The 22,342-nt window shown below is 33.8% G+C and overlaps 1 pseudogene; it reads left to right on the top strand.

Moving 5' to 3' along the window:
* Positions 1 to 2,655: 2,655 nt before the first annotated feature.
* Positions 2,656 to 3,564, top strand: LOC139440094 (olfactory receptor 6C2-like; annotated as a pseudogene).
* The last annotated feature ends 18,778 nt before the right edge of the window (positions 3,565 to 22,342 follow it).

Here is a 22,342-nt window from a genome sequence, read left to right as displayed (position 1 = left end):
GTCATTTTAAATACATCATTGTGCCTTTTATTATAATCACAAACTTTGGAAATCAAGAAAGCAAAACAAATTTTTAAGTAACTCCAAAAATTCAAAAGGTGAGTTATAATTTCTGTATTTGGTAAAGCATCCATTTATATCATTTATTAAAATGTAGTTTCTTTGGACATATAAATGTCATTCTCTGGAAAATTTTTATGCACAATAATCAGTTAGCATTTAAATGAATTTAAATGTGTTACATATACAAAATTATATAATCTATATAGCAACCTCTCATTTAGAAAGATCTATACATGCACATAGTTAAACGAACATACTTATCCATCTCCCAAAACAATTACACTGAAGACATAACCCTATTAAAGATTGTTGTCCTAAATTTGAACATATATTTTGAAAGTAGAATAAGCAGAAACCAATTAGTCACATTTCGCCATGAGACATCCTTTAAATCTTGTTATGTTATACCTTGTGATATTTTGGAAAGAAAAAGATAAATGTTTTTAGAACACCGAATAAAGTCCAAAGTTGGTAAAGATGAGTAAATTAACTCAGCGATGTATATATCACATAAAGATTAGAAGGCAATATGGAAGAAGATAAGTAAGCAGCTAAAATATATTTCTACATCTCAATTTGATCTAATATATTTATTGAATTTGTCGCTGTTTCCTGAGAGTACTATTTGTGTCAGGCCAACCGTTTGTGTAGGTCATTTCTTCCTTATATTAGGTTAAAGCCCTGAGAATGCCTTATCTGTACTCAAACTCAGATAATAAGAACTGATTCTATCCCTACATCAATTTACACAGTTAAATGGATTGTGAAAAATACACGTAAAGTCTAATAAGCATTTAACATCAGTTAATCAAGATATATCAAAGTGCAATTTTTAATACTAGAGGAAGAAGAATGCAGGGATAAATAACAATTGTAAATTAATTAAAATCTGATAGAACATTAATGATGAAATAAATTAATTGCAGTAAATGATGATATATAAATACATGTAAAGTAATTTGCAATTTGAGTACCTAGTTTTGTAACTAACTCCCAATCTGTGGAAGAGCTATTAACACAAACACAGAATCACATAATCCAAGACGTGAGATAAAATATGATCAACAAAGCTAAAAGATTTTATTTTACTGGAAGATCAGGCAAAGAGAAGGCAGTTTAATCATCATTAGCCATGAAGCACCTAAAAAAGTAAATAAAAGCAGAAACATTGAATCTTTTAAAGAAAAATCAAAAGAAAATACAACAAAAGATTCAAAGACATAAAGAAGTTTAAGTAGACAAATTAGATATCAACACAATATAAATCTGAAGTCTAAATAGAAAGGCAAGTAGTTTTATAGATGCACATGTGATACATATATTCATTTAGAAACATTTCCTGGACATTGGCTATGTATCTGGGATTGCCTTAACTTTTGCAGGTAATTAAGGGAAATACATATGCACACACATTAACTTTTCCAGACCTTCACAGAGATTTGTAGTCTTCTGTAAGTGCTCGTGTTGTAGCAAGTTTTGACCTTTGTGGGAATTCATTGATGGGAGTTGAAGATAAAACCAACAGACTTTTAGTAGGAAACTTTCCAGGATGCTTGAAGTGAAAGTTGAAAAATCAATGGATGAATAGTGGTTACCCTGGTGAGTTAAAAACAGGGAAAAGATATATTCTGAGCAGTGTTTACTAAAATAGCTGGCACATGGGACATGTTCAATAAATGTAGCCTATTAGCTCTATTTAAAAGAACTTACCGAGAGAAAGAGAGTAAGAGATGGACAAGGCTGAGTTTTATTTCAGACATGGTGAGTTTGAAGCCCATGTGGTATGACCCAGTAGATATATCAGATTGAATACATGTATCTGAGAGTCAAATCGCACCATTCAAAATAAAGATGCAAATTTAATAAACGTCCACTGGACGACAATATTTTGAACCATAGGAATTGATGAATATACATAGCTAATGTCAAAATGTTTAGGAGTAAAAATGAATGAAGAAAATACTAGCAAATAACAAGAAATGGGTCAAAGAAAAAATATCATTTGTTGTGTTTTTGAAACTAGTTTCCAGAAGACCTTCACAAAAGAATAAATAAGTACAGTATGATGTAAAATTCTGCATACCACTGTGGAGTATAAGTGATGTCTTAGGAACAGATGATTCTAAGTAGTCAGTTTTAGCAAGAAGAGAGCCGGGTAAGTTGTACATGTTTGTGTGAGTGAGTGCATGCAGGAATATGTAGAACTTGAGTTGTTCATGGGCGAAAACACATATGAACAGAAGCAGAAAAAAAATCTTTAAGCTTAGAGCTAGAATAGAAACATCATATGATTACAGATGTACATGGTAAACCCAAGTTAGTTGAAATATAATAACACTTTAAGAAGGAATAAAGTGTCAAGTAAATATAACAAAAAGAGAATTCTTGGGAGTTAAATGATATCTTTACTCCCCAAGAATTTATAAACCTATAGCAACCAAAATATATCCTTTCCAGAGTCAGAATTAAAGAGTAATTTTTTAAATTGTAAGATTTTTATTTAAACAATTAATATTAAGTATGAGTAATACAACATTTTATAAAATGTCTCTGAATATTATATGTAGACTGGACAGAAGTTAGGAGTCAACAATGAGAAATGGTACAAAACAAGATTCATTCTGCTGGGTGGGCCTGGCAAACCACCCACAACTGCAGATTCTGATATTTCTCTTACTCTTTCTCATCTATATGTTGATTATAACTGGAAACTTGGTTACCATCTCCCTTATCCTATGATATTATCACCTTAAAATAGCCATGTAGTATTTCCTACAAAATTTCGCCTCCTTAGAAATCTCATTCATCTCTGCATTCATTCCCAGATACTTGCATAAAATAGCAACAGGTGGCCAGGTCATAACATATAATGCTTGTGCCAGTCAAGTATTTTTTATCGATTTCTTTTCAATAACAGAACTTTTCCCCCCAGCCACAATGTCTTATGACCGCTATGTGGCATTCTGCAAACCACTGCATTATGTGACTATCATGAACATCACAGTGTGCAGAAAAAATGTTCTTGCTATTGGATGGCTTGCCTATGATTGTAATCCCTCCATGTAGCCTGGGCCTAAATTGGGATTTTTGCGATTCTAATGTCATTGATCATTTTATCTGTGATGCTTTTCTCCTCCTGAAGATTGCTTGTTCAAACACTTGTTTCATGGAACAGACTATTATAATCTGTGCTGTGTTGACCCTTATTATAGCACTCATGTGTAGTTTTATCCTACATTTGTACCATCAAGACAATATTAGGATTCCCCTCTGCCCATAAAAGGAAAAAAATTTTCCAACTCTTCCTCCCACATTATTGTGGCTTCTATCACCTATGGCAGCTGCATTTTCATCTATATCAGTCCTTCAGCCAAAGAATCATTGGTGATTAATAAGGGTGTATCAGTGCTCAGAACTTCCATCGCTCTTTTGCTGAACCTCTTCATTTGCACCATGAGGAACAATCAGGTAAAACAAGCCTTTGGTGACTCAAATCAATAGAACTGCAATGTTTTCTAAGAAATAGGGACTCTGAAGTCCAATAAGTATATCCGGTAAACTCTCTAAACTCTCTAGTCAAGTTAACATTTTAACTCCACAAAACTCTTTTTCAAATATATCCAACCGTAATAGTTATACTAACATATCCTATCTTTACTTCCAAATTAGGAATAACTAAAACTAAAATAAAACAAACGTATATCTCTAAATCATAGCACAAGTGAAAAAATTATATCTTAATTTTCCTCCTTTTCAAATCTTTCAAATAATTTATTCATTGAACACTCAAAAAACACTGAGTAATTTCTTTAGGCAAGAATTGTTTCAGGCACAAGAAATAGAGATGAGAATGAAATCAGCAAAGAAATTTTCCATTGTATACCAAAAAAAATGAATAAGGTTATGCAAAAAGTCAAAAACTTCAACTTGCACTCAGATGCATGTTTTTGTCATGGAAGCATTCTTTTCCATAGAATTCTGGAAAAACATAAATACTAAAACTGTAAAATTATGGATTTTGCAAAGTATGTTGATTTAATAATAACCACAATTTAAAATTTTATTAGCCTTAAATAAATAAGTTAAAGTAACATAGTGAAAAAGGATAATGACTATTTTGAGGAACTTAAGTATTTTGGTATAGTCAAACACCTGACAAATGGAAGTATATGATTTTAAATACCAACACAGTGTGTTGCTTAAATAGCAAACAAATGCCTAGAAATAAGGTGAAAGACATCAAGGAAATAAAAGCAGCTTGGTATATGGAATATTGGACACTTAGGGAAAAAAGGAATATGAAAATCTATATATAAATATTTAACATATGTTTTATCAAAATAGTTAAATATTGGAAGAGCACAAACTGTTTATCAGAGAAATTTTCCCAAAATAGTAGCTCATAAAACTCACCTAAGACACCTTTCCATCCTACTTCACTCCATGAATTTGTCTCTTTTAATGTCTCATCTTTCCATTGGTTGTTTCAATACAAAAAAAAACCTTTTCTTCATTCTTTGGTTTTGTCATTCAATTTTTATCCTTCATTTCTCACGACAAAAGTTACTCCTACTGGCAATTCTAGCCTTCCCATCCCATTTGCCCCCCAAAACATGAAACTTTCAGCATGTAGTAATAGCTTATATTTTCTCTTTATTATAAGTCCGTATACTTTATTAATGATCAATTTTGAAAACATGGACTTTGCCAACATTGTTCTCTTGAATATGCATAGTGCTTGCCCTTTCCAGTATGTTTAAAGAATGCTTTTGTACAAAAAGCCACATCAAATATTGGTGAATATTTCTTTATAACATTTTAAATGGCTTTTGACTTCAAAAAGAGAATTAAATGTGTCAAATGATTGAAATCAATGATTAGTTTTTGTTATAAACTTAATGCCTTTCTTCCATTTAACTCTTTGTGTGGTAGGCAGAATGAAATTTATTAATTGATTCCTATGCATCTATCACTTTACATGTCTTTGAAAATCATGCAAACATCACTGAAAAGATGGTTTTTCCTTATCTTCATTTCATAAATGAAAATTTTAACTATATTATATATAGGATTTATTATCACCTAGTATAATAAACTCCTATATTAATAATACTTTAAAATAATCGGCTCTTTGTCTCTTAAAAGTCTTAATGAATACAGTGATTCTTCTATTTGAAAATTCAGTGGCTTACAGCTATTTTTATCTTCTTAATGTTCCTAACTTGTCGTTGCTGTCTTTCACATGGACCAAGATACCTCAACACTGTGAGCATATTCCAATCAGAAAGAAGCAGGAAAAGAAAATATGTGTACACTTCTTCTTGTAACTTCTGTCATAGATTTGTAGATCCTTTCCCCTCCCATTGCATTGACCAGAATATAGTCAGTTGTTTTACTTCAAGAGAATTTTTAAAGTGTCTTATTTAACAGACACCTATATATTGCAATTAAAAATTAAAGTCTCTGGGTTTATGAGAGATAAAGGGAAAATACATTTTGGGACAGATAGAAGTCCTGCCAGACCATCCTTCTGACAGGTGAATATCAAGCAAAGCTTTTATATATATATATATTACACTGTTCCAATTTCCTGTGATTTCCCTTTATTCTTTCATGTTCACAAAAATAAACTGCAACCAAGTGGGATTTATACCAGATATGCAAGGCTGATTAAACCCTTGAAAATCAAGGAATATAATAGATCACACAAACATACAGAAAAAAATTACATCATATCAACAGTTGCAGAAAAAAGCACTTGATGAAATAAAATATTGATTCTGATTTTTCAAAAACACTCAGTGACATAGGAATAGAAATTAATTTTCTCAAATTGAAGAAAATCTACAAAAACCCTACATTTGGCATCATTTAATGGTGAGAGCTACTTACTTTTCCTCTAACATCAGAAACAAATACATCCCCCTTAGCATACCTATTCAATATCATAAGGACGTCTAGCTAGGTAAATAAGATAAGAAAAATAAATATATGGTACACCAACTGGGAAGAAGAAATAAAAATCTTCATTTACAGATGAAATGATTATCATTGTAAAACATTCCAAAGAATAAAAAGAAACAAACGAACAAACAAAAAACTCCTGGAACTAAAAAAGACTTATAGCAAGGTTAATATGCAGGTCAATTATTTTTCTATATATCAACAGTGAACAACTGTAATTTTAATTGAAAACACAACACCTTTTACATTATCTCCAAAATAGAAAATGCTTATGTATAAATCTGAAAAAAGTACAATATTTATATAATGAAAACTATAAACATATAATGAAATAGATCCAAGGTCTAATTAGATGTACAAATATTCATAGATAGAGTCAATATTATTAAGATGTCAATTCTTCAAATCTTGGTCTGTAAATTTAATGAAATATACATTAAATCACAGTAACGTTTGTGGATTTAAGAAAGCTGGTCCTAAAGTCTATACCGAAAATCAAAAACCCAGAAGAGCCTGCATTATACTGAAGGTGAAGAACAAAGTCAGAGAACTGACTCCACTTAACTTCAAGTCTTACTATACAGTTTCAGTGAGCAACACAGAGTTTTGTTGGTGAAAAGATAGGCAAATAGACAAAGCAGCAGAATAAAGAAACAAGAAAGTGTCCTACACAAATATAGTCGACTGATCTTTGAAAAAAGATAAAAGGCAATTCAAAGGAGAAAGTATAATCTTTTCAACAAATGGTTTTGAAATATCTGGGCATTCATACCTAAATATGAATCTAGGCACAGACCTCATACTATCCACAAAAATTAACTCAAAATGGACTGTATACGTAAATATAAAATGCAAACATAAAATCTCTAATAGATAACATACGGAAGAACCTAATTCACCCTGGGATTGTCAATATCTCTTGAGATACAGCACAAAAAGCACAATGCATGACAGAATAAATTGAAAAGTGGGCTTCATTAAAATTAAACAGTTTTGGTCCTTGAAAGATACCACTAAGAGAATAAACAAACAAGATACATACTAGGAAAAATATTTGCAAAATGTTTATCTGATAAAGGATTTGTATCCAAAAAAAAATATATATATATATATACATATATATATATGTATATATATAAAGAACTCTTAAAAGTCAGCAATAAGAAAAAGAACAACCCAATTTAAAAATGGGAAAAGTATCTAAACAGCCAATTCAACAGTGAATATATTGATTGAAAATAGTATATTCAAAGATGATCAACATTGTATGTTCTTAGGGAATTGTATGTTAAAACAATGCGATATAAGCACACACCTAGCAGAATGGTTAAAATCCAAAACATTGAAGAAGCCAATGTTTGGAGAGGATTTGAAGTAACAATAACTCTTATTAATTTCTGGTGCAAATGAAAAATGGTACAGACACTTTGGAATAGATTTTGGCAATTTTTTACAAACTAAACATAGACTTACCATGTGGTATAACAATTGTACTTCTTGATCTTTGCCTAAATGAGTGGAGAACATATATCCATAAAAAAAAAAAACCCTGCACAAAACTGTTTACAGCAGCTTCAATCATTATTGCAAAAATTTGGAACCAACCAAGATGTTTCATCTGGTGATTCATCCTTAAAATGGAATATATTCAGTGATTTAAAAAATAATCTATCAAGCCACAAAAAGACATGAAAGAAACTTACATGCATATATTTAAGTGAAAGAAGCCAGTCTAAGAAAACAGCATGCTGCATGATTCTCACTGTAAGACATTTTGAAAAGGGAAAACTATAAAAACAGTAAAAAGTCAGTGTCTGCCAAAGCCTCAAAAGAAGTGGAAAAGGATGAAAAAGTAGAACAGAATATTTATAGAGCAGTGAAAGTATTATGTATAACGTTGTGATAGAGGATACATTATGTTACGCATTTGTCAAAACCTGCAGTACTGTACCACACAAACAGTGAAACCAATGTAAACGATGGGCTTCAGTTAATAATGTATCGATATGGATTCATCAATTCTAATGAAGATTCAGTATTTATTCAAGATGTTAGTAAAAGGATAATTTGCATATGAAAGGCGGGATGAGAGGGAGTTTAAAGAACTTCCTGTTGGGAAGTAGACTTGGCCCAATGGATAGGGCATCCGCCTACCACATTGGAGGTCCGTAGTTCAAACCCCCGGCCTCCTTGACCTGTGTGGAGCTGGCCCCATGTGCAGTGCTGATGCGCAAGGAGTGCCCTGCCACGCAAGGTGTCCCCCGCATAGGGGAGCCCCATGTGCAAGGAATGAGCCCGTAAGTAGAGCTGCCCAGTGCAAAAGAAAGTGCAGCCTGCCCAAGAATGGCACTGCACACACGGAGAGCTGATGCAACAAGATGATGCAACAAAAAGAAACAGATTCCAGGTGCCACTGATAAGGACAGAAGGGGTCACAAAAGAACACACAGCAAATGGACACAGAGAGCAGACAACTGGGAGGGGGAGGGGAAATAAATAAATAAATAATAAATCTTAAAAATAAAAGCACTTTCTATAATTTCTGTGCATTTTTTTTGTAAACCTGAAACTTCTCTAAAACACTAAGTGTATTAAAAAATGAATGTGAAATAAATGTACATCACTATTACAAGGCGTTAATAATAGGATATATGGGGAAAATATGTGTAATGCAAACTATGCTTTAATTGACGTATGCTCAAGATTTATCCCGAAGGCATCAATTAGATGAGTCAAAATGACATAGAACTTAGAGAACAGAAAGCTGGTTGCATTGAGGAACTTGAAATCGAGGAGGCTGAGGTGGTGGAAGTTTCAGGGCAGCATATGGATTAAAGGAAAATAGAGAGGGGCGCTATGCCGCAAAAGTGGTCAAAATCTACATTGTAGTCCTTTGTGATTGTTAACTATTAGACCATTCACGAGTAGGATAATCTCCATTAGGCTAGACAGAAACTAACCAATAAACTTTAAACAAACAAAACAATTTCCAAAGATCAAACAGGGTTGCAAGATATTTTATTTTAAGCCAATTATATTGAAACATTCTCCCTAACACCTCAGGTCATTTACCAGTCTCCAGAAGGATCATGACGTAATAGTTGGGCTTAACTATTCATAAAATATATGTTATTCTAGACTCTCACTAACAAATCTTAATAAGAGAAGGCTTAATGTGGATCAAGCAAGTTAGTGTACCACTTGTAAGAAGAAAATGTGGCACCCTTTTAAAAACAACAACAACAAAACACAGACAAAAATATAATATCCATAGATAACAAAACTCAATGGGAAAAAAAGCTTCAACATGCCAACTAGCATGAAAATATCTCATAATAAGGAATGAATTCATTCATTTAGGACATATTTGGAAATGACAACACAAACAAAAACTTTAAAACAATAGTTACAAATGGCTTTGATATAATCAAGTATTTAAAAGGAAAAAAAGACAAAATAAGGAAAGATATGGAAGATATAAAAAGAACCAAGTTGTGCTTTTAGAAATGAAACAAAATATTTTAATTGAGTAGTTTACTGGCTAGGACTAACAGCAAATTGGTCACTTCAAAATGAAAGAACAGTGAAGCTGAAAATGGCTATGCAAATTACCTACCTGAAAACATAGAGAGTAAAAACAAGTTAATAAACAGCATATGTAATATGCATGAAAAAAGCAGGAAATAATAGATATGTGTACATGGAGGTCTAGGGTGAAAGAATGTTTGGGAGAAGACAAAATTTAAGAACAAAAGTATTTCTAAATTTGAAGAAAACTTAAATCACACAAATCTAAAAATCCCAGGATACTCGAAGCAAAATAAAGACCTAACCTGAGTAAAGCACATCAAAATAAAATAACTAAAAAAACTGAAAAACAAAAAGAATCTCAAAAGCAGAAATGAAGGGAAAAATTAACACATCAAGGAAAGAGGCACAAAAATAAGAATGCCATTAGGCCTGTGAAACTGAAACTTAGCCCAGTAATATATATTGCCAAGAGTTACATCCCAAAAGCTCCCTTCTTGCTCAAATATGGCATGTTTCTAAGCCAAATGCAGCATATAAACTCATTACCTTCCCTGCACCTCACTGTGGGCAATCACTCCCTGGATGCGCCTACCTGGCAGTGAGTGAATATTACCAAAGTCCAACCAGGAATTCATTTGGAAATTGACATAGACCAACAGGGAGAAATATTAACTATAAATGAGTTTTTATGGCAAAGAGATTTCAAAGTGAGTCAGGAGGTTATTCCAGATGTAAGATATATATATCCTGTGTGTGTGTGTGTGTATGTATACACACACAGGATATTCCCAAATACCCCATTGATAATAGTTCCTTATTCCAATATAGCTCTCCTCTTGCCCCATTCCTTTTGTATTATATCAAATGTATTACATTTCTATACGTTATAGGACCAACAATAGAATTATACATATTGTGTTAGGCGTTGTTCTATTATGAAAGTGGGGTGGTGAAGTCACAGACTACTATTTTTTTAAATATATTCTTTATTTCTTTTTAAAAGATACATAGATCACACAAAATGTTACATTAAAAAATATATAGGAGGTTTCCATATACCCAAGTCCATACACCCTCCCCCCCTTTTTCCCACATCAACATCTCTTTCTTTAGTATGGTGCATTCATTGTATTTGATGAATACAATTTGGAGTACTGCTACACAGCATGTATTATAGTTTACATTCCTTCCCAGTCCATTTTGTGGGTTATGGCAGGTTATATAATGTCCTGCATCTGTCCCTGCAATATCATTCAGGACAACATCAAGTCATATCATGACATGCCCCCATATCGCAGCTTTTTTTCCCTCTCCCTGTTTTCAGCAACTCCCATGGCCACTGTCTCTATATCAATGATATAGTTTCTTCCATTGCTGTAGTCACAATAATTCTATGGTAGAATATCTGTAACTCTACTCTAATTCATATTTTATTCCTCCATCCTGAGGACCCTGGGATGACAATGCCCACTCCAGCTCTCAAATGAGAGATGGTTTTGATCCCACATGGCTGGTGAATGGGATTCTCATGCCCACAGCTGTTGACTGTATTGGTTGCCTGATGTGGTGGTTTAACATCATCAACTCCCTGTCAACAGACCTGGGTAAGTCCAACGAACTGGAGAGTAGGTACTGCAACACCACAGAGGCTCAGGGCCCAGCTGGCACATTGAAAGCCCAGAGATTCAAGTGTCCTGGGCATATACCAGTCCCAGCATCAACTACAGGTTCAATACAAGGAACAGAAGAGGCATGTGTAGAAAAGTCACGTCTGAGTCCAACTCTATCACACTCAGGAGCACAGATTCCAAAGTATGGTCAACTGGCAAGGAAACAAACTCTGGAGCCATCTGCTCTGACTATAGGACCTGGATGTCTCTGTATCCCTTAGAAGCACTAGGGGCAACCCTGGGGTTGTATCTACTTTGGCTGTCTCTGAGATCCTGCCAATATGTGTATAAGCGTGACCTCTCTGATGACCTCCCAACTCATTTGGAAGTCCCTTAGCCATATTTACTCATTTATCATAACCATTTCCACCTTTTATTCAAGGTTTTTTTTCAGTTGCTTCACCTGCCAGTGCTTTGCAGCAGGCCCTCTGTGCCAGGGAGACTCATCCCAGGAGCCATAACCTATACTAGGGGGAAGCTAATGCATTTATATGCTGAATTTGGCTTAGAGTGGCCACATTTGAGCAACATGGAGGTTCTCAGGGGATAATTATTAGGTGCCCTGCAACACTAGGCCAAGTTGAAAGTTCAAGCACAACAGGTTCATAATCACAATCATTAGTATCAAGAGCCCATCACTGGACCATCCTTCTTCACTGATCATTACTCCTGCACTTGGGGAATTGTTGCTCTTTCATTAGGGAATGTGACAGAGCTCCCCAGGATGGGAACTCAGCACTCCCTCGGTTATTGTATGAATTCCTACCCAGCGTGTCAATACCCAATGAACATCTAAACATAGCTACATACCCTATATGCACACCCAAGTGAACTCCCTCCCATGCATCACCCATCAATGACACTCCACACCACTGCTCCTCTCCTGCCATAGTGGAAACCCTCTGTGATCCAAAACTTCTTTAAAAATGAAGCCTAATATATTGACAAACTCAAGTAATAAGAAAATGAAATAGTAATGATAGGTTTAAACATTAAAAATAACATACATAATATTTTAAAAATTTAAAATAAAATAAACAATTGGGATATTAAAAAAATGAAAAATGTTATAAAAATTTTTTGGTGTTTTGTCTTTCATCACAGTAATAGATGTTGTCCTTTATGTACAGTTGGAACGTAATCTCTTCCATTTCTTCCTCATTGTCTTACTTCTTTTTTTTTTTATTATTATGTCTTCAAAGAAGTTTTAAGTCACAGTAAAGCCACACCTACAGAATATAGGGGACTTCCATATACTCAACATCTTCCCCCTTTTTCCCTTTCACCAAGAATGATCTTTTTACATGGGCATGTTATATTTGCTACAACTGTTGTACAAATATTGAAACATAGCTCCTAACCATGGTTAGTAGTTTACACTATGGTTTATATTTTAGACCACAAACTTTTATAAATTTTTTGGTGAAACACACTATTACAAGGTGAGCACTCACACACTCCCAAAAAGACTGTCACAGGTGCACCCTATGCCAAATGAACCCCATCCAACCCTCTAAACCAGTAATCCTTATTATATTGTCTAAAGAGTTTTCTCAACATTATAGCATCAACCATGTACCTCCCAATCTCCTGGTTCACCTGCTCCCCACCAATCCTCCCCCCCAATTCCACAGATCATCTGACCCCATCCTTCCAACCCTAGTCCCTGCCAAGCCTGCACAGGACAACCCAATAGTATCCCTATATGCCCATCACATCCCTTCACTGGATAACAATTTATCTCTACATTATCATAGATTTCACCTGTGTGGGCATTGGCTCACAATCTTCCTCTCCCCGTCATATTTTCTGTAAGCCTATCTTCCAGACTCAGGCTCTCTGAGACCACCCAATTTGCTTATTAGCAACTATTATGTTTGAATTGTCTCTTTAAATCCAGAATTTCAATTACTCTCTCCAGTTTTCTCAGTTTCCTTGGCACATTTTCAGTAACGATTGACTGTATATGTACGTGCCCATTTCTGGTCTCTATACTTTCTTTTATTGTTCTAGGTGTCTGTTCTTTGGTCCAAACCAGAGTGAGTTGATTGCTGAAGATTTGTAGTAAATTTTGAAAGCAGGTAATGTAAGACCTCAAAATGTGTTTTTCTGATTTGGAGGTCATGAGGATTTATCATTTTATTTTTTTAAATGAGGCAAGGCCCTTTCTTTTTTGGGTTTCAGTTATGGGGAATAAAGCAGTGCTACAATGGTATATTATATTCTATTTAAAAACATTTTGGGCAAAAAAAACAGTTTCTCAAAAGAATAAGTAAAATGTAATGCAAAAAGAAAAGTCACTTGAAGCTTGTATATTTTGGGGGAAGAATCAGGTACTTTAAAATATCTTCTTTTGTTCATTAAACATTTTTAATAGGATAAACAAATCAAGAAGTGAAAGGGAATGGGAAAGGAAGCAATAATTGGATCTTATCAAAGAAAAGAAAGTTGACTAATGACATGATTTAAAGACTATTAATAAAGGATCAAGAAGGGTTTAGAAAATTAAAAGGGCAATTAAGTTCTGGAGTTAAACTAAAAAAGCAAAATGTGGCAAATCCCTGCATTTTGTTACTGTAAGAGGCTCTGTATTTGTCAGCCAAAGGACTGCTGATGAAAAATACCAGAAATTGGTTTGTTTTTATAAAGGGTATTTATTTGGAGTAGGAGCTTACAGATACCAGGATACAAAGCATAAGTTACTTCCTTCACCAAAGTCTATTTGGAACAAGATGGCTGCCAATACCTGCAAGAGTTGAGTCTTCCTGGGTTCCCAGGTTCCTGGGATTGCTTTTGTCTGGGCAAGGTTCCTTTCTTCCTGGGACTGGTTTCTCTTTCCTCTGTGAGCTTACTTCCCAGGGCTAGCTTAAGTCTTCAGCATCAAACTCCAACATCAAAACTCCAACATCAGAAACCCCCAACACTGTTCTTTGCCATGGCTTTTATCTGTGAGTCCCCACCGCTTGCTGCCCTAATCATAACTCAATCATGCCAGGTAGAGATCAGATTACAAACATAATCCAATAGCTATTTTTAGAATTAATAATAAAATCAAACTTCTACAGGCTCCATCATAAAACTGAACTGTAAAATTAAAGCATAATATATATAACACAAACTAATTTTAAGAAACTTTAATAAATTCTATTGATATGAATTACACAAATTTTATAAGCAAATCACTCCTAACGTATTTTGTTTAAACTAATAACTTTATAACATACAAATAAATTTCAAGTATTTGAAAAGTGCATCATTGCAATAAGTTCACTTTGCATTCCAAAATTATCAGTTTAAAATAAAACCGTACAGTGAAATAAGGACTAAAACAATCAGTGCCATCTATTGCAGAAGTCCAACATCTTAAAATATTGCCAAACAAATTCCAAAGAATTATGTCTGGAAGCAACATATAATTGAAACTACTTATATTTTTACTACTAATTATCAAATGACTCAGTAAAAATGACCAATGAGGCTTGAAGTGAGCCATGAACCAACTGAAAGCTTCAGAATGGTGTGTGTGTGTATGTGGAAAAGCACCACTATTTAACACAACATGAACGAAGGAGAAACAGCAGCATGGAATAAAAAACTCAGTCACCCTGAGTAGGAAAAATAGCACAGTCCTCTTATTAGGGCTACTTTTACTGCCAGACATCTTACTTATTCTATGCCTGTCCTTTCCATAGGCAGCCATCAAATGTACCTATAAGACCCTGAAGAAATCCTGACTAAATTTCTCAAAATTCATGATTGTTTAAACAACTACAATATGTTTAGCAAAATAAAACCATTATTTTTTTTCTTTGGTAACTCTAAGAAATATCTGCAACAATTGTGATTCATAAGTCTCTCATTGATAAACAAAATGTCCACCCAACAAAATATTCAGAGATAGACAATAAGTTTTTTTCCAAACTCTATAAGTTCTTCTCACAGAGAAGAATTACGTCTTACTGGGACAAACCTACTGAGGAGAAAGAAGCATTCCAGTCAATCAGATATGCAAACATGCCCAGATTGAATTCATTTGTATCTCCTGACATGCGTACCTAACGTGACTAACTCTTGTGTGTATTCCTTCCCTTCACCTTCCACACAATCACCAAGTGACATTTTAGAGCTTATTCAAATAGGGAGAACTGAGATCCATCATATTCCTGACAAAAAACTTTACTGAATTAGGAGAGAGGAACATTTTATGGTGCATAAAAATGCCATTATACTAATAGTGTGTAATGATTACATACACAAGAGAATCTAACTAAGCAAAAGAGCTATTCATACTGAAAAAGTATTCCCAGAAGAAACATTGATACCATATTTCATGGGAAATGTTTGAACTCCATGATACTCATGGTATATAATTCACAGTAGGCTCTAGAATACCAGGTAATTTTGAAGTACTTCTTTAATTATTTAAGATTGATCCTTGGGAAAAATTCTCTCAAAAAATAGTTAATCATTGTATTAGGGCTCACTAGGGAAAGAGAACTGACAAGAGATATCAATAAATAGTATCAGATTTCATAAAATTTACTCACATGGCTGTGACAATGAAGAAGTCCAAATTCTGCAGGGCAAGCTACAAACCAGGGGCTCTGATGAAGGTCCTTGATGAATTCCCAGGGGAAGCTGGTTGTCTGAAATAGGGATGGGAATTCTCTCTGAATGCTGAAATCACTTCCCCTTTTAAGGCCTTCATTGAGACTTCATTCATTACTGATGGCAATCTCCTTAGTTGATTGTAGATGTAACTAGCCACTTATGGAATCAAGTCATAGATGATTAAAGACCATGAATTGTCATTTTATTACAATTAGACTAGTGCTTGTTTGATCAAACAATTGTACCATTTGCTGGCTGAGTTAACACATTAGCTTAAGCATCACAACCCTTTTATTTACAGATACCATTGACAGCCACTACAAATGTTTAGCTTAGTTGTTCAAGAAATCATGTGTATGATGTTAACTGAGTCACATAAGAGTACTCTTTCTTTTACAATTATATACTTAATAACCGCAGATTCCTGGGAGTTTATCATTGATCTCTGACAAAAATCTATTGAAAACCCTAAAAATTTTCATTATATTCTCTGGCCTAAAACTACAGAATATGGTAAGCAAAACAAACAAACAAACAAAAATAAACATTTCAGAATGTTAATACTGAATCTCCCTCCAAGGTTGCACATTTCAAAATATATTTAATACCCCTTATAAATGACTCAAACACTACTGACATTACTGTATCATTATCTTGAAACCAAACACTGATTTTTACAGATTACTTATACATCTTATCTGTGTCAAACTTATTGAGAAATTCCAGAACAAAATCTGTGATATTTTAATTATTATTTCATCTCCAATTTAGGAATGTTCTTGTTAATAATGAAGAAAAAGATATTAAAAAAACAATTTCCTTAGGTCCTTCATTGTCCATGACTAGTATGTGAAATAGAATTATCTTATTTAACAATCTTTAATAATCACCTTTTACACCAATATTGACAGGTTTTCAGGTCATGACTTGTTTAAAAATGGAAAATATAAATATTTAATTTGCTTAAGCTGCTACTAATTATGCATCACTAAATGATCATTTCAAAAGTTAGTGAAAGAAATATACCATCATTATTAGCAAAATTTCACATAGAAATGAGTATGGTAGATTGAGTTATATATCCCAGAATAAAAAAGGTTTTTAAACTTATTCTCATTTTTGTGCATATGAATTTATTATTAATAGACCATTTTAAATATAAATATAATGTGCGGCCAATTAACTCAAAATGGGTCTTAAGCCTATTACTGGAGTCCTTATAGAAAATGCTAAGTGATGAATCAAATAGGAAGAGCAAGAAGCTAGAAATCAACAGAGTCAGGAAGAGAAATGAATGTGATGGCAAAGCCAAGGAAACCGACACTGACCACCCAGAAAACTACTGACACCAGGAGGAAGCAAGCCTTCTAATCTCTGTAACCATGAACCAATAAATTCCTGTTATTAAGTCAATGCATTGTGCAGTATTTGTCATAGCAACTGGGAAATGACTCAAGAATGTAATTAGGTTACAGCAGTAAAAAGTAAGTCATGAAAAAAGAAAATTAAATTTATAAAGTGAAGATTTTTCAAACTACAACTTCTGAAATGAAAAACTTGCAAAAGACTGGAGATTAGAAAGAAAGTTTCATTGTACTTGAAAATATGTCAAAAGCAATTAATTGAAGAGCAGACAAAAAATATAGAAAATATGGACAGATCCCATGATCGATTGGATGATATCAAGGAGATAATACTGTGTAATTAGAATCTCAACAGAAGAAAAAAAAGAGAAAGATGTGGAAGAAAAACTGTTTTAAGAATTAATGGCCAAAAATATCCCACATTGTACATGGTTGTATACGATGTATGTGAGCATATGTATGTCTGTATGAGTGGATATATAAGTGCATAAATACATATGTAGTTACTTATTTTAAAATACAAGCATTACAAATAGAGAAAAATGCACATATAGTCTCACCGTAAACTGATATGAAACAATGATGAAGAGAAAATCTTGAAAACAAAGTAAAAAAAGACATTACATGCAGAAAAGTAACCATACAAATGACAGCCATTTATCCTTTGGAAGCCATGGAGATTAAACAATAATGAAATGATATTTTTAACATACCATAACAAAAATACCAATAATGCATAATTCTGTATACTATAAAAACATTTAAAAATAAAAATGAAAGAATGACAGCTTAATGTGCATAAAAGAGTACTTTTCCCAAAGATCTGCTCTACAATATTTACTAAAGAATTTTTTTCCATTTGCAGAGAATTAGTAATAGAGGAAAAAGCAGATCTAAAATAAGAAATATACAATACTGGAAACAACAAATATATAAGTAACCTGTTTCTTTTCATAATAACGTTAACAGACAAATGTCTATTTAAATGAAAAATATAAAATACATGAAATTTAATTGGAGACTTTATATTGAGATGAACAAAATGACTTTTACAAGGTGTATATAGTTCATCTGCAATGGTAAAATTTAAACTCAGTAGACTATGATAATTTGAGGATCTATATTCTATTACCTGGAGTAAAGATTGATGAAATAATGAAAAGATTACCTAAAAAGTCAATTAAGAAATAGTAGATTGTGGAACAGGCAGGGACAGTCTGAAACAACTATTTTGAAACTCCATAGGTCAGGAGAACACTGTGCAGAAGAGTTGGAGGAAGAACCTAATAAATTTTGGTTAAGGATGATAAATTGCTACTTCTGCACAGCAGCTACCAGAGGCCACACATTCTGATAGACCACCATGGGGTCCAGATTTTGTTTAGTTCACTGGTGATAGGAAGGGCCATAAAAATCCCATTCCCTACTACCAGAGTGCCAGAAAGTTTGGCGTTCACAGCCAGTCACTGATCAGATTTGGTTAATGAATTCAGATTACTGGGAAAATGTTCTGAGGGCAGTCATTGTTTCAAACCAACCAGACAAAGGCAGCAGGAGCCATTGTTTCAAATCACCGCAGACAAGGGCTGGAGTAGTAGAGACTTTAAGGTGCTGCACTTTCCCAAAATTGTTGGGAAAATATAGTTGAAAACCTACATTATTTGGGCAGGCCTGGAAAGCTCAATTTTGGGAAGCAGTCAGAATACCTCATGGAGCCTTTCCTGATCCCCTCCTCAAGGCACTTTGGATGTGGTCTGCACCCCCATCATGTGACTATGGCCCTCTTTCAGTTGGAAAAGACTGTCTTGGAAAATCCTTTCCAGTATGCCCTCCTCCCAGAAACTCTTCTTCAGTCAAAAGCAGCTTAAGACAATGAAAGACGTGTAAGAAACAATGAAAGGAAACAGACTGGAGCAATGGCCTGCTAGCTTCAAACTGGGAGTAGAATATCTATTTTCTGGGAAACAGAGGGGATAACTAATCCCCTATAAACAAGGGATTTCCAAAACAACTAATAAGCTAACGTCCAGACAGAGGCCCAGAAAAACAGGGAAAACCCTGCACACTACATTTGTCTTGGGCAGACCTTCCTGATAGGAGGTCCAAAGCTCAAGAAAATCTCTGTCTTATCACTACGGGTGACAAAATGAGGAAACAGACACCCCAGGGAATAAATGCCAGAGCTAAAATTGTAAAATATTAAAACCTACAGTGTGCAACAATGAGTATTAGAAAAAGAAACAGGAAACTGTGGCCCATCCAAAGGAAAAGGATAAATGTCCAGAAAACACCAAAGAAGAATACCAGAATATGGATATATATATTTTAAAAAGCTTTAAAAACGTCTTTAATGTGTTCAAAGAGATGAAATGAAATGCAGAGAAATAACTAAAGGTTATTGAGGAAACAAATGAAAAATTTGTGAGTCTTAGTAAAAACATATAAATTTTAAAAAGAATCCAAAAGAATTACTAGAGTTGAAGACCACAACAACTGAAGTGAAAAGCACACAGGAGGTTTTCAAGATCATAAATGAGTTGGCAGAAGAACCAGTGAACTTGAAGACAAAACACTTGAAATTAGGCAGGCTGAAAGTAGAAAGAAAAAAAATATTATTAAATGTGAAACAGCCTAAGACAACCCTGGAACACTGTAAAACATACCAATATATGCATTACTGGAGTTCCAGAAGGAGGAGAGAAAGATGCTGAGAGAATACTCAAAGAAATGACAGAGGACTTCCCAATCTTGGCCAAAGTCAAATACATGCAAGCCAAGAATCTCAAAGAACACCAAAAAGGATGAACTTGAAGAAAAACACACCCCATCTTATATGGATCACACTATTGAATGCAAAGACAAGGAGAGATTTCTGAAAGCTGCAGGAGAAATGAAATTTTTTAGGTACAAAGAAGTCCCAACTAACTTCATTTCTTCATTCTCATCAGCCCATGGAGGCAGAAAGACACTAGCTTGAATTGTTAAAGTACTGGAAAAAATGAAAGCCAAGATTTATATATTAAATGAGACATTCCTTCAAAACTAGGGATAGATTAATAATTTCTCAGATAAACAAAAGCTGAAGGAGTTCATCACCACTAGCCCTGCCTTAGAAGCAATATTAATGTTGATTTTTTCAGACTGAAATGATAGAATATTAGTTAATGGTTCAAAAGGACGTAAAGATAAGATCATCTCTGGTAACAGCAACCATATGGGTAGCTATACATGCCATTATTATTGTGTTGTATCATTTGGTATAAAACTCTACTTACTTCCTACAAGTTCTAAAATGAAAATGTTTAAAAGCAATTGTAGTATTTGTGGCTTTGAATATGCAACATGCAAAGATATAGGTGGTAAAAAGTACAAAAAAATGATAAAGAAACAGAGGATATAGGAAAAGCATATGTGCATTTGCTTGAAGTTAAGTTGGTATTAAGCAAATATGATTGTTATATATTTAAGATGATAAGTTTTATCCTCATAGTAATGAAAAAGAATATAGATGAGAAATTTATCCAGATAGAAATGAGAAAACATTCAATATGGTAAAACACACACAAAAAAATCAAATAAATATGAAAGCAGGCATTATCAACAGAATTGAGGAACCAGACTTATGAAGACTAAAGAGCAAAAGGACAGAAGAAATTCCCATATTATCTGTAGTGACTTTAAATGTAAATGGAATAAACTCTAGTCAAAAGGTAGAGATAGGCAGAATGGATAATAAGGCAAGACCCAATAATATGAAGTCTACAAAACACATTAAATTCAAAGATAAAAGTGGGCTGAAAGTGAAAAGATGGAAAAAAATGTATGTATATACACCATGCAAATAGTAATCAAAAAGAGCTGATAGAGCAATATTAATATCAGATAAAAAGACTAAGTCAAAAACAGTTACAACAGGCAAAGACAGTCATTAGATATTGATAAAGGGAGCAATTAAAACAGAAGCAAAACAATTATTAATATATATGCACCTGACATGGAAACCCAAATATATTTAAAGAAAATACTGACAAATTTGATGGGAGAAATTGACAATTCTACATTATTAGGAGAGTTTAGTTCACCTCTTTCAATACTTCATAGAACATGTAGTCAGAAGATCAATAAGGAAATAAAAGATTTGAACAATACCCTAAACCAAATAGAACCTGAAGACATATATAAAAAACAGCACACACAAAAGCAAAGTACATATATTTCTCAAGAGCACATGGTTCATCATACAGGACAGACAATATGATAGATCATAAAACAAATCTCAAGAAATTAAAAAACATTGAAATCATAGCTTGCATATCATCTGACAACAGAATGAAACTAAAAATCTACAAAAGAGAAAACTATAATCAAAAATATGTGAAATTAAGCAACCTACTCTTAAACAATGGCTTAAAGAGGAAATCAGAGGTGAAATTAAGTAATATTTTGATGTGAATGATAATAAAAATACAGCATACAAAACTTACATGATGCAGTTTAGGTAGTACTGAGAGAAATTTATAGCTATAAATGCTTACGTTAAAAATAAAGGAGACTTCGGAACCAGATTTGGCTCAACTGGTAGAGCATCTGCCTACCACATAGGAGGTATAGAATTCAAACCCTGGCCTCCTGACCCATGTGGTGAGCTGGCCCACATGCAATGCTGATGTGCACAAGGAGTGACATGCCACTCAAAGGTGTTCCCTGTGTAGGGGAATCCCACATGCAAGGAGTTCTCCCCTAAAGGAGAACCACCCCATGCAAAAAAAGTGCAGCCTGCCCAGGAGTGGCACTGCACACATAGAGAATTGATGCAGCAAGATGATACAACAAAAAGAGACAACAGATTCCCAGTGCTGCTGACAAGAATGCAAGCACACAGCAAACAGACGCAGAGAGCAGACAAGGTGGAAGGGGAGGGAAAAGAAATAAATAAAAATAAATATTTAAAAAAGAATTAAAAATAAATAAATAAATAAAGGAGACTTTCCTGTGACCCATCCTCAGAAGTGGAAGAACTAGAAGAGGAAACTAAGGCCAAAGGCAACAGAAGAAAGGAAACAACAAAGAATATAGCAGAAAGATTTCCTATTTCATAATAGGAAATTTTTTAAAAAGAGAGAGAACCAACAAAACCAA

The sequence above is a fragment of the Dasypus novemcinctus genome, chromosome 12, assembly GCF_030445035.2.
Source record: "Dasypus novemcinctus isolate mDasNov1 chromosome 12, mDasNov1.1.hap2, whole genome shotgun sequence".
Classification (NCBI taxonomy): Eukaryota; Metazoa; Chordata; class Mammalia; order Cingulata; family Dasypodidae; genus Dasypus; species Dasypus novemcinctus.
Note: the sequence above shows the minus strand (reverse complement) of the source record. Positions and strands in the feature narration are given on the sequence as shown.